Here is a 14,861-nt window from a genome sequence, read left to right on the forward strand (position 1 = left end):
CACCTAGAATGGTATTTGACTTCACAGGTATGCCTTTTCAGGGTTGATTAGTGGAATTTATTGCTTTATCAGTAGTTTAGGGACCTTCATTTGTGTTGCATTGAATTAGGTGTGTCCAAACTTTTGGCCTGTACTGTATGTTAGCTATATCTTGATTTGAGAAAAAAAAAAAAAAAAAAGAAAAGTAAACGTTTACATTAGCTTCAATTTTAATGTACATCCAATGTTATTTATTAGTTAAAATTGAGGATTTGCATTTAGGAAATGTGGGGGGGAAATTAGATGGAGTTTGGGGTTACTTCTGTTTTTGTTGACTTATTTTGCAAATAATTGAAAAAAATACTATTTTGAATGAAAATGATGTTTTGTTTGTATGTGCTATAGGAATAACTGTGCCAAAAGCAGTTTTATCTGCATTTCAGTGATTTTAGGAGGTTTATACGGTGGCCGAGAGGTGTCGGGCGAAATGCAAAGTCCAAACACTTTGCAAAATAGAAAAAAGCACTAACCCCAATTGTAAACGCTTTGCAAAAGAAAAAAGCACGAATGCAAACTGCCACAACACGATCCCCAATTCCTAAACCGCGATTGCAAATTGGCAAAAGCATGAATCCCAACTGCCACAACACGACAGCAAATAGCTCGAAGCACAACAGCAAACGGCTCACAGCACAGCAGCAAAATCACGCAACACAACGGCAAGTGGATGACCCGGAAGTTAAAAAAAAAAAAAAAAAGGACGACACTTTATATGTGCTTTGTGACCATCTATACGGACCTCCATGAAGTTGCCCCCCACCCCCCGTCAGACGCAAATTTATATAAAAATGATGTCAATCGTTTGTGCTGCAACGGTTTTGTTGATACAGTATTATGCTTTTATGGAGATATTAATTTCGAGTGGTGACGTCACTCGTAGCTTTCCCTCAGTTTAGCTCCCGCGGCTAATTGAGCGTACCAACTCTCTCAATATCAGAGGGGTGTCCTAATAAATAGCACGAGCATAACACAAATTCGGGTCCATTTTGCAGTAAATTTGGGGGCTTGAGATATTGATTTCGATGATGACGTCCCTCTAAGCCCCCAATTTACTGCAAAGTGCTACGAGCTATTTGCTGTCGTGTTGTGGCAGTTGGGATTCGTGCTTTTGCCAATTTGCAATCGCGGTTTAGGAATTGGGGATCGTGTTGTGGCAGTTTGCATTCGTGCTGCGAGCCATTTGCTGTCGTGCTGTGGCAATTGGGGTTCGTGCTTTTGCCAATTTGCAATCGCGCTTTAGGAATTGGGGATCGTGTTGTGGCAGTTTGCATTCGTGCTTTTTTCTTTTAAACCAATAATTACAATACTTTTGGACTTTTTGAAGTTATCTTGCAATTTTAAAGGGTTAAATACTTCCTGTTGATTTTGAGTCACCTTCTATTCATCTGGGGTCATTTTTGAGTTTCAGGAACGCAAAATCCACAGGAAGTGACCTGTAAATGACTGAAAATCAACAGAAAGTGACCCGTAAATGCCTCGAAATGAAGAGGAAGTGACTGAAAATTAACATGAAATGCCCCCAAATTAATTAAGGTTATTTTTTTTTTTCCATTAGCAAAAAACAGTCCCTTGCCCTATAAAGGGTTAAGCTGGTGGTCAGACTGACATTTTAATTTCATGCACAGACACTGGCTCAACCTTTAAAGGTTTATGTCGGATTATGGTCATATAAAGACACCCCCCCTTTTCTCTCTCTCTCTTTTTTTTCCCAACTAGGCACCCTCCCCCTTCCACCTACACCGCCACCCACTCTCTTTGAATGGGGGCGCTGAAGGCGTCTGCCGGCCTGCCTGTCAAGAGCCTTTGTTTCAAACTGATCAGGCTTCTCTCCGGAGCACCCAAAGGTGGCCAGCCTCCTCTTTGCCCATCACTCCCCCGGAACCGGAGAATGAGGCGGCCGTCATCGCTCACTCGCTGAAGTCGGGCTTACCGCAAAGTGCTGCAAAGTGCTTCTTCACGCCCGCTCGCTCCGTCGAGCTCGCGCTGCACCTGCAAAAAGCTTTTTCTTCCCTATCCTGTCTCCTCTTCGCGCACATTCCAGCGGTTTGCATCGTCGCCTTGAGGTGAGTGCGAAAGCGATCGTCATTCCTCGCGGTATTCGGCATCCTTGTGAGGAGTTGCACGGTTAAAATATGGAGAAAAATGAGCCGCACGTGTGCTTTGTATGCGAGTAATAAGATCACTAAGCAACAAAGTGAGGATAGCTTCAATGAGGGATAAATCAGTGCTCGTATTTTTTTGAATAATTTACACCTCCAAGCTGTTTAGGAGCTACTGAGTGAAATTTACCACTAATGTAGGGGCATGCATAAAATATCAACTCTCGCAAGTGTGTATGTGAATGTGCTTTTTCCTCATCGGCTGCCATTGACGGCGAAAGGCGTCCAATCTATTTGAACTTGGAGGGTATGTTCCCTACCAGCTCAAATGGATTGGACGTCTACTAATGATAAACTCGTTTAAGACGGTAGAAAATAAAAAAATGAAAATACCTGAGCTGAGCCTTAAATGGTATTTAAAAAAATAATAATAATAAAATAAAGGATGATCTAAGTGCAACAAAAGAACAATTGGCTAACTTATATAGCACACGTCGTCGAGCTTAAATGCTATAAAATGCTAACTTTTTTTTTTTTTTTTTTTTTTTTTTTTTTACAATTCTCTTAACAAAAGGTTCAAACACATATTCCCACAAAAACTGGCTATAAAATAAATTACGAATGCATTTTAAAAAAACAAACAAAAAACAGCTCAAACAAAAACTTTGCTTATGTTGGTCTTAGCAGGGAGCAGCTGGATTTAGCCATGTGAAATGATGTATGCCATATTCACGGTTGCCACAAGAGGACTAGTGCTGCAGCTATCGATTATTTTAATAGTGGAATAATCAATGAACGAGTTAGTTTTGAGTCTCAAATAAATACATGAAGATCTAATTACAACAAGAGAAAAATTGGCTAACTTAAATAGCAAAAGTCCGCGAGCTTTTTTTTTTTTTTTACAATTCTCTTAACAAAATGTTCAAACACATATTCCCACAAAAACTGGCTATAAAATAAATTACGAATGCATTTTAAAAAAACAAAAAACAGCTCAAACAAAAACTTTGCTTATGTTGGTCTTAGCAGGGAGCAGCTGGATTTAGCCATGTGAAATGATGTATGCCATATTCACTGTTGCCACAAGAGTACTAGGCCTGCAGCTATCGATTATTTTAATAGTGGAATAATGAATGAACGAGTTAGTGTTGAGCCTCAAACAAATAAATGAAGATCTAATTACAACAAGAGAACAATTGATTAACTTAAATAGCAAACGTCCGCTAGCTTTTGTTTTTACAATTCTCTTAACAAAAGGTTCAAACACATATTCCCACAAAAACTGGCTATAAAATAAATTACGAATGCATTTAAAAAAAAAAAAAAAAACTTTGCTTATGTTGGTCTTAACAGGGAGCAGCTGGATTCAGCCATGTGAAATGACGTATGCTATATTCACTGTTGCCACAGGAGGACTAGGGCTGCAGCTATTGATGATTTTAATAGTGGAATAATCAATGAACGAGTTAGTTCTGAGCCTCAAATAAATAAATGAAGATCTAATTACAACAAGAGAACAATTGGCTAACAAAAAGTAGCAAAAGTCCACTCACTTAAAAAAAATTTTTTTTTTTTAATTCTCTTAACAAATGGTTCAAACACATATTCCCACAAAAAATGGCTAAATTTCCCAATTAAAAAAATACAAATGCATTAAAATTATGTTGGTCTTAACAGGGAGCAGCTGGATTCAGCCATGTAAAATGATGTATGCCAGGGTTCACTAAATCCGGACCTCGGTGCCACTTTTCCTGTCATGTTTTCCAAGTCTCTCTCCCATAACACACCTGAATCAAATGATCATGTCATCAGCAACCTCTCCAGAAGCCTGATAATGATCCTGATTATTTTGATTCAGGTGTGTTGGAGGAGGGAGGCATGGAAAACACGACAAGAAAAGTGGCACTGAGGTCCAGATTTAGTGAACCCTGACGTATGCCATATTCACTGTTGCCACAAGAGGATTAGGGCTGCAGCTATCGATGATTTTAATAGTGGAATAATCAATGATCGAGCTAGTTCTGAGCCTAAATAATAAATACATGAAGATCTAATTACAACAAAAGAACAATTGGCTAACTTAAATAGCAAAAGTCCGCTAGCTTTTTTTTTTTTTTAAACAATTCTCTTAACAAATGGTTCAAACACATATTCCCACAAAAACTAGCTAAATATACCTATTAAAAATTACGAATGCATTAAAATTATGTTGGTCTTCACAGGGAGCAGCTAGATTCAGCCATGTGAAATGACGTATGCCATATTAACTGTTGTGACAAGAGGACAAGGGCTGCAGCTATCGATTATTTTAATAGTGGAATAATCAATGAACGAGTAAGTTCTGAGCCTCAAATAAATAAATGAAGATCTAATTACAACAAGAGAACAATTGGCTAACTTAAATAGCAAAAGTCTGCAAACGTTTTGTTTTTACAATTCTCTTAACAAATTGGTTCAAACACATTCCCTCAAAAACTGGCTATAAAATAAATTACGAATGCATTTTAAAAAAACAAACAAAAAACAGCTCAAACAAAAACTTTGCTTATGCTGGTCTTAGCAGAGAGCAGTTGATTCAGCCATGTGAAATGACGTATGCCATATTCACTGTTGCCACAAGAGGACTAGGGCTGCAGCTATCGATGATTTTAATAGTGGAATAATCAATGAACGAGTTAGTTCTGAGCCTCAAATAAATAAATGATCTAATTACAACAAAAGAACAATTGGCTAACTTAATAGCAAACGTCTGCTAGCTTTTTTTTTTTTTTTTTTTTTTTTACAATTCTCTTAACAAATGGTTCAAACATATTTCCACAAAAACTGACTGTAAAATAAATTACAAATACATTAAAAAAACATTAGCTCTAACAAAACTTAGCTTATGTTGGTCTTAACAGGGAGCAGCTGGATTCAGCCATGTGAAATGAGTTATGTCATATTCACTGTTGCCACTAGAGGGCCGTGTATTCACCCAAATCAATAAAACTAAATGCAAACAATTTCAAAACAAACCGTTACAACTCCACTTTAATTAAACGAATACTCGAAGCAGCAAAATTTTATTCGATTCTTTTTTCTAATCGAATTACTGGAGTTAATCAATTAATCGTTGCAGCACTAGACTGGACGTCTACTTGTAATAAACTCGTTTAAAGACGTAGTATTCAAATGAATGTTCGTTTCTTTAATAAATTAATTTAAATGCACAACAGGAAAGAGCCACATGATTGGACATTGATCAGCGTCAATGGCAGCCAATGAGTTCATTCATGTTCATTTTCTGCCGTCCTTCCCAGTTAAAATGGATTGGATGTCTACTAGTGATAAACTCGTTTTAAGACGTACTATACGTAATATACGGATGGACATTCTCTTATTAATGAACTAATATGAATGCACAATAAGAAATATGTCAAACAAGTGGACATTTATCACCATCAATGGTAGGCAGTGAGTTCATTCATGTTCATTCGCTGCCATGTTCCCAGTTTAAATGGATTGGACATCTACTAGTGATATACTTGTTTAAAGACATAGCATGCGAATTAATATTCTTTCATTAAGTAATTTAAATGCACAACAGGAAAGAGGTCAAACAATTGGAAATTTATCACCGTCAATGGCAGCCAATGAGTTCATTCATGTTCATTTGCTGCTGGCCTTCCCAGTTCAAATAGTTTGGACCAAGGGCGTAAGTTTGCATAGGAACGGTAGGGACATAACACTACCAACTTTTCAGGATGTTCAAATTGTCCCCACCAACTTTTAAGCAACTTTATTTGAATTATATAATGATTATAATTGACGATATTTATTATTGATAATAATTTATAGTGTCTTCCCATATGTTGTAAGAATAGAATTGACCCTGTTCAGACTTACATTTACCCCTTTTCACTTGCTGAATATGCCAGTCCATTTTTCCCCCTCAAACGCACGTTTGATTGGCTGATGACTAGAATAAACAAGCACGCACACTCACACAACACCGAAAGAAATATATGTCAATATGCCGCTTCCTCCACCCCTTTCAAAGACGAGGGATATTAGAATTTTTTTTCGGCCAGATGCAGCGGCAGCCACTGTAAGTAGACGTCAATGTTGTGGAGGTGGGGAACACGCCACAAAGTTTGCTTCTGAAAGTTCAACCTACATCACAGTTAGCATAACATTAAACTGTGTGAACTTGCTAACCTGCAAAACTCGAGTAGGAGGCAGATTAGAGATAAGTGTCCTCCTGTAATGTATGTGTTTTCTACCATAAACATTAATTCAACTTGGCATTTATTCATTAATTAAAATATATTTATTTTCTCCATCATTCATTGAAAAATAATTGTATCTGCAGCCTATGCAGACATTTCTTTAAAAAAACACACATGCACAACAACACAATCACTGTAAATTTCCTTGATGATTTCCTTGATTCATTTTTACGTAGGCAACACATCAGCATATTTCTGAGAAATGTAGCCCTGACCCCCGTTCACCCAATCTTTTTGGTCTTATTAATGTCCCGTCCCCAGCCAAAAGTGTATACGCAGGTCATGCTGTTATAGCGTCCCTACCAATGTTGAGACCAAATCTACGCCATTGGTTTGGACGTCTTGTGATAAATCAGTGATAAACTAATTTAAAGACGTAGTATACGAATAAAAATTCGTTCTTTTAGTGAGTAATTAAAATGCACAAGGGTTAGGATCATTCACTGCAGTCCTTTCCAGTTAAAAAGCCACACAATTGGACGTTAATCACCGTCAATGGCGGCCAATGAGTTCACCATTTGCCGTCCTTCCCAGTTCGAATGGATTGGACGTCAACTTGTAATGAACTCATTTCAGTTCACCGCAGAAGGATGAAAAGAGCCTCACAATTAGATATCGTAATCGACGGCGATAGACGCCCAACCCATTACTATGTTTTGATGAAGTCTTATATCACCTGCAAATGACATCAAGGACGTCTTTAAAAGCTGTATGCCGATTGGCTTGCTGCAGTGCTCCCAATGTGCCTTCAATGTTTGAGCCAAGGCAATTATAACTATTAAAACAAAGAAAAACTGCACACAAAAATGTCACAAAATGTGAATACAGTGTACATCAGGGGTCTCAAACTTGCAGGACAGGAGCCATTTGAGGTCCATGGGACAACATTTTATGGTCCCATATTTGACACCAAAGTCTTTACAGTGGGGCAAATAAGTATTTAGTCAACCACTAATTGTGCAAGTTCTCCCACTTGAAAATATTAGAGAGGCCTGTAATTGTCAACATGGGTAAACCTCAACCATGAAAGACAGAATGTGGAAAAAAAACACAGAAAATCACATTGTTTGGTTTTTAAAGAATTTATTTGCAAATCATGGTGGAAAATAAGTATTTGGTCAATACCAAAAGTTCGTCTCAATACTTTGCTACGTACCCTTTGTTGGCAATAACGGAGGCCAAACGTTTTCTGTAACTCTTCACTCTTCGCTTGGTGTAAAGAAATCAACTGTGGGAGCAGTTATTAGAAAATGGAAGACCTACAAGACCACTGATAATCTCCCTCGATCTGGGGCTCCATGCAAGATCTCACCCCGTGGCGTCAAAATGATAACAAGAACGGTGAGCAAAAATCCCAGAAGCACACGGGGGGACCTAGTGAATGACCTACAGAGAGCTGGGACCACAGTAAAAAAAAGGCTACTATCAGTAACACAATGCGCCGCCAGGGACACACCTGATCATTTGGATGATCCAGAAGAGGACTGGGAGAATGTGTTATGGTCAGATGAAACCAAAATAGAACGTTTTGGTAGAAACACAGGTTCTCCTGTTTGGAGGAGAAAGAATACTGAATTGCACCCGAAGAACACCATACCCACTGTGAAGCATGGGGGTGGAAACATCAAGCTTTGGGGCTGTTTTTCTGCAAAGGGACCAGGACGACGCATCTGTGTAAAGGAAAGAATGAATGGGGCCATGTATCGAGAGATTTTGAGTGAAAATCTCCTTCCATCAGCAAGGGGATTGAAGATGAGACGTGGCTGGGTCTTTCAGCATGACAATGATCCCAAACACACAGCCAAGGCAACAAACAGTGGCTTCGTAAGAAGCATTTCAATGTCCTGGAGTGGCCTAGCCAGTCTCCAGATCTCAACCCCATAGAACGTCTGTGGAGGGAGTTGAAAGTCCGTGTTGCCCAACGACAGCCCCAAAACATCACTGCTCTAGAGGAGATTTGCATGGAAAAATGGGCCAAAATACCAGTAACAGTGTGGGAAAAGCTTATGAAGAGTTACAGAAAACGTGTGGCCTCAGTTATTGCCAACAAAGGGTACATAACAAAGTATTGAGATGAACTTTTGGTATTGACCAAATACTTATTTTCCACCATGATTTGCAAATAAATTCTTTAAAAATCAAACTGTGATTATGTTTTTTTTCCGCCTTCTGTCTCTCATGGTTGAGGTTTACCCATGTTGACAATTACAGGACTCTAATATTTTTAAGTGGTAGAACTTGCACAATTAGTGGTTGACTAAATATTTATTTGCCCCACTGTATTCCCACAAAAAATGGCTAAATATACCGTTAAACTAAATTACGAATGCATTTAATAAAAACATTAGTTCAAACAAAAACTTAGCTTATGTTAGTCTTAACATGGAGCAGCTGGATTCAGCCATGTGAAATGAAGCAGACTATAGGACAGTGTAGCCACCCAAATCAATAAAACTAAATGCAAACACTCTCGAAATAAACCACAACAACACCACTTTAATCAAACGAATACTCGAAGCAGCAAAATTTAATCTGAATCTTTTTTTTTTTTTTTTTTAATCGAATACTCGAGTTAATCGATTAATCGTTGCAGCACTAATAAATACGTCTTTGGGACACTTAAAAAATTAAAAATAGAACGTATTTATACATTTTTTGGGAGCAAATGAGTTCAACAAATCATCAAAGCAGTAAAATTGAATTTGAAGCTTTTTTTCTAATCGAATTACACGATTTAGTCGCGTAATCGTTGCAAGACTAATGTAAAACATAAAATAAGTTTTACAATTCCTCCAACAGAAGCAAAATTGTGTAACTGTCACAGCACACTAGTTAGGGATGACGTCTTTAAGAAAAACTCCAATTGAGGAATAAAACTAGGGCTATCAAAATTATCGCGTTAACGGGCGGTAATTAATTTTTTAAATTAATCACGTTAAAATATTTGACGCAATTAACGCACATGCCCCGCTCAAACAGATTAAAATGACAGCAGTGTCATGTCTGCTTGTTACTTGTGTTTTTTTGTTTTGTCGCCCTCTGCTGGTGCTTGGGTGCTAATGATGTTATGGTTTTCAGCCTGACACAACAGTTTCAGCCTGTTTCACAATGAGCTTTGTGTAATTATTGACATCAACAATGGCAAGGTACTAGTTTATTTTTTGATTGAAAATTTAACGAATTTTATTCAAACGAAAACATTAAGAGGGGTTTTAATATAAAAGTTCTATAACTTGTACTAACATTTATCTTTTAAGAACTACAAGTCTTTCGATCCATGGATCGCTTTAACAGAATGTTAATGTTAATACCATCTTGCTGATTTATTGTTATAAGAAACTAATGCTGCAACGATGAATCGATCAACTCAAGTATTCGATTAGAAAAAAAAGATTCGAATTAAATTTTGCTGCTACGATTATTCGTTTCATTAAAGTGGCAATATTGGTTTGTTTTGAAAGAGTTTGCATTAGTTTTATTTATTGGGTGGATATACTGCCCTCTAGCCTGCCTCATTTCACATGGGTGAATCCAGCTGCTCCCTGTTAAGACCAACATAAGCTACATTTTTGTTTGGGCTAATGTTTTTTTTTAGAGATGTCCCGATCGATCGGGTCCGATCACGTCATTTTCAAAGTATCAGAATCGGCAAAAAAATGGACTTCAGTTTTTTCCGTCACCGTTTTAAAAAACCAGTCAACGACGGAAAATATTCGGTTAACGCGACCCCTGCAGCCATGCCTTTAAAAAAAAATTTTTATTTTATTTTTTTATAAATGTTTTCTACATGTATTTAACGTTCGAGACATGGTATGTTACACTCATCCAGAGTCTTTAGTTTAGGCTTAAGTGCCGCTTAAGGTATCATGTTAAATATTTAACGCAATTAATGCATGCGTTGCACGACCCACTCACGCATTGTCGCGCTCAATCTGTAATAGCGCCGTTTTACCCATTTAGAGCGATAAAAGGCAGCGTTAGAGAGATAAAAGGCAGCGCAAAATGAGTTGTGTGAATTTTGGCAGCCTTTGAAGCCTTTTTTAATTGGCTAACGCCTTGCAATCCCTCTCCCTATGATTAGAAATATCATGGGAAGCAATGTGGGAAGCAAGGTGGCAATTGATCTTTGTCTTAACACCTTAAGTTATTTCCCAACACAGAGAAGATATATCAATTGGTAGCACGACGCACAGTCATTGTTTCACTTCCCATCATGCATTTGGGATGGCCACAGTATCATTCACTGAAAGCTCAACAAATACACTAGATGGCAATATTTAGTCACAATATACAAAGTCACAAGTCTTTCTATCCGTGGATCCCTCTCACAGAAAGAATGTTAATAATGTAAATGCCATCTTGAGGATTTATTGTCACAATAAACAAATTTCATTTCATTTCATCATATTCATTTTTTTCTTAATGCATTGCCAAAATGTATATGATCGGTAAAAATTATCGGGAATGATTGGAACTGAATCGGGAGCAAAAAAAAGCAATCGGATCGGCAGATACTCAAACTAAAACGATCGGGATCGGATCGGGAGCAAAAAAACATGATCAGAACGACCCTAGTTTTTTTATGCATTTGAGAAGTAGTTTCTTGGTATATTTAGTCGTTTTTTGTGCGAATATGTGTCTGAACCATTTGCTAAGAGCATTGTATTAAAAAAAAAAAAAAAGTTTGCGTTTTATAGCTTTTAAGCTCGCGGACCTTTGTTATGTAATTTAACCAAATGTTCTTTCGCTGTACAAACATCCTCATTTTTAAAAATTTTTTATACCATTTGAGGCTCAGCTGAGGTCATTTAATTTTTTGATGTTCCTTATCCGATTACTCGATTATTCGAACTAACTGGTTCATCGATTAAGCGACTACTAAAATAATCGATAGCTGCAGCCCTATAATAAACAAATACAGTACTTATGTACAGTATGTTGAATGTATATATATTAGGGCTGTCAAAATTATCGCGTTAACGCGCGGTAATTAATTTTTTTTAATTAATCACGTTAAAATATTTGACGCAATTAACGCACATGTCCCGCTCAGACAGTATTCTGCCCTTTGGTAAGTTTTACAGCAAGGCTTTTTGTGCTGTCTAACAGCGAACTTTTGTGGTCGCTTTGCGACATGGTTTATTGTTTTCTTGCCAGTTCAATATGGCTGCACGACGTCTCGGGCTGACGCCTCCGTTGTAATGTTGTGCTTATATGATCCTTGGACAAGATTTGTCCGTAAGTATGGTTGTTGTAAAGAATGTACATATTATGTTAGTAAGCGAAATGTTATATTTTTTGTATGAGACGCTTTTTGTTTATGTTTAGTGAACCTGTATAACATGCTAAGCTAACGTTGTTTCTAATGCAATGCTTGTGTACTTTTTTTTTGGTATTTTCACTACGGTCTAAAGAGGACAGTGGTTTGAGGCCATTTTATTAATCAGATGAAAAAGGAAGAAGTCTGATTATTAAGGCGTCGTTCACTAGCTGTCTAGCTTTGGAAAAAGTAGACACTTCGGAGTGAGGACAGCATAGACAGATTTAAATGACAGTAGAGTGAAATGCCCACTACAGTCCTTATGTACCGTATGTTGAATGTATATATCCATCTTGTGTCTTATCTTTCCATTCCAACAAATTATTTTACAGAATATATATATAATTTACAGAAAAATATGGCATATTTTATAGATGGTTTGAATTGCGATTAATTGCGATTAATTACGATTAATTAATTTTTAAGCTGTAATTCACTCGATTAAAAATTTTAATCGTTTGACAGCCCTAATATATATATAGCTTACGGCCATACTACCCTGAGAACGCCCGATCTCGGAAGCTATATCCGTCTTGTGTCTTATCTTTCCATTACAACAAAAATTTACAAAAAATATGGCATGTTTTATAGATGGTTTGAATTGCGATTAATTTCGAGTCATTAATTTTTAAGCTGTGATTAATTAGATTAAAAATTTTAATCGTTTGACAGCCCTAGATAAAACATTTCAGTCTTGTGTTAGAAGAGCAGTTTAGGTCAGTTTGACAAATGAGCCGCATTGTATAACCGTCCGAGAGCCCCTCTTGTCCGAATACTGCTTGCTTCAAGAAGCACCCCCTCCACACCCCCTCCTTGGCCTTGTTAGTGCACCCGCCACCAGCTGGGTGTCGGTGCCATAAAGCAGGACGAGGTTAACAAGGCGGCCGTATGCGCTGGAGCAGGAGGAGGTGAGGGGATTACCGCTGAGTGCGTGTTGGATGGTAAAGAGGAGAATAGTGAAGAAGAGCAGCGCTAAAAGCTGCTAGTTTACAGCATGCATTTTTCATTTTTTCGCGTGTGCGTCGCTGAGTGCACTTACTGTAAGGCAGGATGGACAGAAAGCAGTGTTGTGCAGTTGAAAATGCTTCTAAAATAGTTTCTTCATGTACCTTTTCACTTTGTACTGTACATCATTGTGTGATGGATGAAAAGCTTTGATATAACAAAACAGGAAGAACACGGCGGTATTATTAGTTACGCAGTCTTTCAACCGCCAGCCATTTTCAGAGCAGTTTCCCTGATGCTTTTTGAATTATATTTTGAGACCCCAATAATCTATTATTTGACTGTCCTTTAACCAGAACAAATAGTTCAACAACAACAAAAAAGTGGAGAAAATGATTTTTGTGAGGAGAAAACATCAAGCATAACAGTGACTTTAATTTCACACAAATTATTAAGAAACATACAGTGGGGCAAATAAGTATTTAGTCAACCACCAATTGTGCAAGTTCTCCTACTTGAAAAGATTTGAGAGGCCTGTAATTGTCAACATGGGTAAACCTCAACCATGAGAGACAGAATGTGGAAAAAAAAAAAATCACATTGTTTGATTTTTAAAGAATTTATTTGCAAATCATGGTGGAAAATAAGTATTTGGCCAATACCAAAAGTTAATCTCAATACTTTGTTATGTACCCTTTGTTAGCAATAACGGAAGCCAAATGTTTTCAGTAACTCTTCACAAGCTTTTCACACATTGTTGCTGGTATGTTGGCTCATTCCTCCATGCAGATCTCCTCTAGAGCAGTGATGTTTTGGGGCTGTCGTTGGGCAACAAGGACTTTCAACTCCCTCCACAGAATTTTTCATGGGGTTGAGATCTGGAGACTGGCTAAGCCACTCAAGGACCTTAAAATGCTTCTTACGAAGCCACTCCTTTGTTTCCTTGGCTGTGTGTTTGGGATCATTGTCATGCTGAAAGACCCAGGCACGTCTCATTTTCAATACCCTTGCTGATGGAAGGAGATTTTCACTCAAAATATCTCGATACATGGCCCCATTCATTCTTTCCTTTACACAGATCAGTCTTCCTGGTCCCTTTGCAGAAAAAACAGCCCCAAAGCATGATGTTTCCACCCCCATGCTTCACAGTGGGTATGGTGTTCTTCGGATGCAATTCAGTATTCTTTCTCCTCCAAACACGAGAACCTGTGTTTCTACCAAAAAGGTCTATTTTGGTTTCATCTGACCATTACACATTCTCCCAGTCCTCTTCTGGATCATCCAAATGCTGTCTAGCGAACCGCAGACGGGCCTGGACATGTACTGGCTTCAGCAGAGGGACACGTCTGGCAGTGCAGGATTTGAGTCCCTGGCGGCGCATTGTGTTACTGATAGTAGCCTTTGTTACTGTGGTCCCAGCTCTCTGTAGGTCATTCACTAGGTCCCTCCGTGTGGTTCTGGGATTTTTGCTCACCGTTCTTGTTATCACTTTGACGCCACGCGGTGAGAGCTTGCATGGAGCCCCAGATCGAGGGAGATTATCAGTGGTCTTGTATGTCTTCCATTTTCTAATAATTGCTCCCACAGTTGATTTCTTTACACCAAGCGTTTTACCTATTACAGATTCAGTCTTCCCAGCCTGGTGCAGGTCTACAATTTTTGTCTCTGGTGTCCTTCGACAGCTCTTTGGTCTTGGCCATAGTGGAGTTTGGCGTGTCAATGACTGAGGTTGTGGACAGGTGTCATTTATACCGATAATGAGTTAAAACAGGTGCCATTAATACAGGTAACGAGTGGAGCCTCGTTAGACCTCGTTAGAAGTTAGCCCTCTTTGACAGCAGGACATCTTGCTTGTTTGTAGATACTTATTTTCCACTCTAATTTGGAAATAAATTCTTTAGTCTGATTTACTGTTTTTTTTCCATATTCTGTCTCTCATGGTTGATGTTTACCCATGTTGACAATTACAGGCCTCTCTAATATTTTCAAGTAGGAGAACTTGCACAATTGGTGGTTGACTAAATACTTATTGGCCCCACTGTACTTCCTGTTGATTTTTGGGGTATTTTATGGGTCTCTTCATGTTTATTTTGAGTTACAGAAAAGGAAACGACCTGGGAATCACCCAAATAAATAGGCAGTGACTCAAACTCAACAGAAAATGACCTGTAAATGCTCTAAAATGAACCG

At 38.1% G+C, this 14,861-nt stretch overlaps 1 protein-coding gene across 1 annotated transcript in view; it reads left to right on the forward strand.

Annotated features, from left to right (window-relative positions):
• The first annotated feature begins 1,759 nt into the window (after nt 1–1,759).
• Nucleotides 1,760–14,861, forward strand: part of LOC130929360 (neurocan core protein-like) — a 128,442-nt gene continuing 115,340 nt past the window's right edge. Inside the window, exon 1 of the mRNA XM_057856458.1 lies at nt 1,760–2,102. The gene's annotated coding sequence lies outside the window, so the exon portion shown is untranslated. The remainder of the gene's footprint in view (nt 2,103–14,861) is intronic.

The sequence above is a fragment of the Corythoichthys intestinalis genome, chromosome 14 (genome assembly GCF_030265065.1).
Source record: "Corythoichthys intestinalis isolate RoL2023-P3 chromosome 14, ASM3026506v1, whole genome shotgun sequence".
NCBI lineage: Eukaryota > Metazoa > Chordata > Actinopteri > Syngnathiformes > Syngnathidae > Corythoichthys > Corythoichthys intestinalis.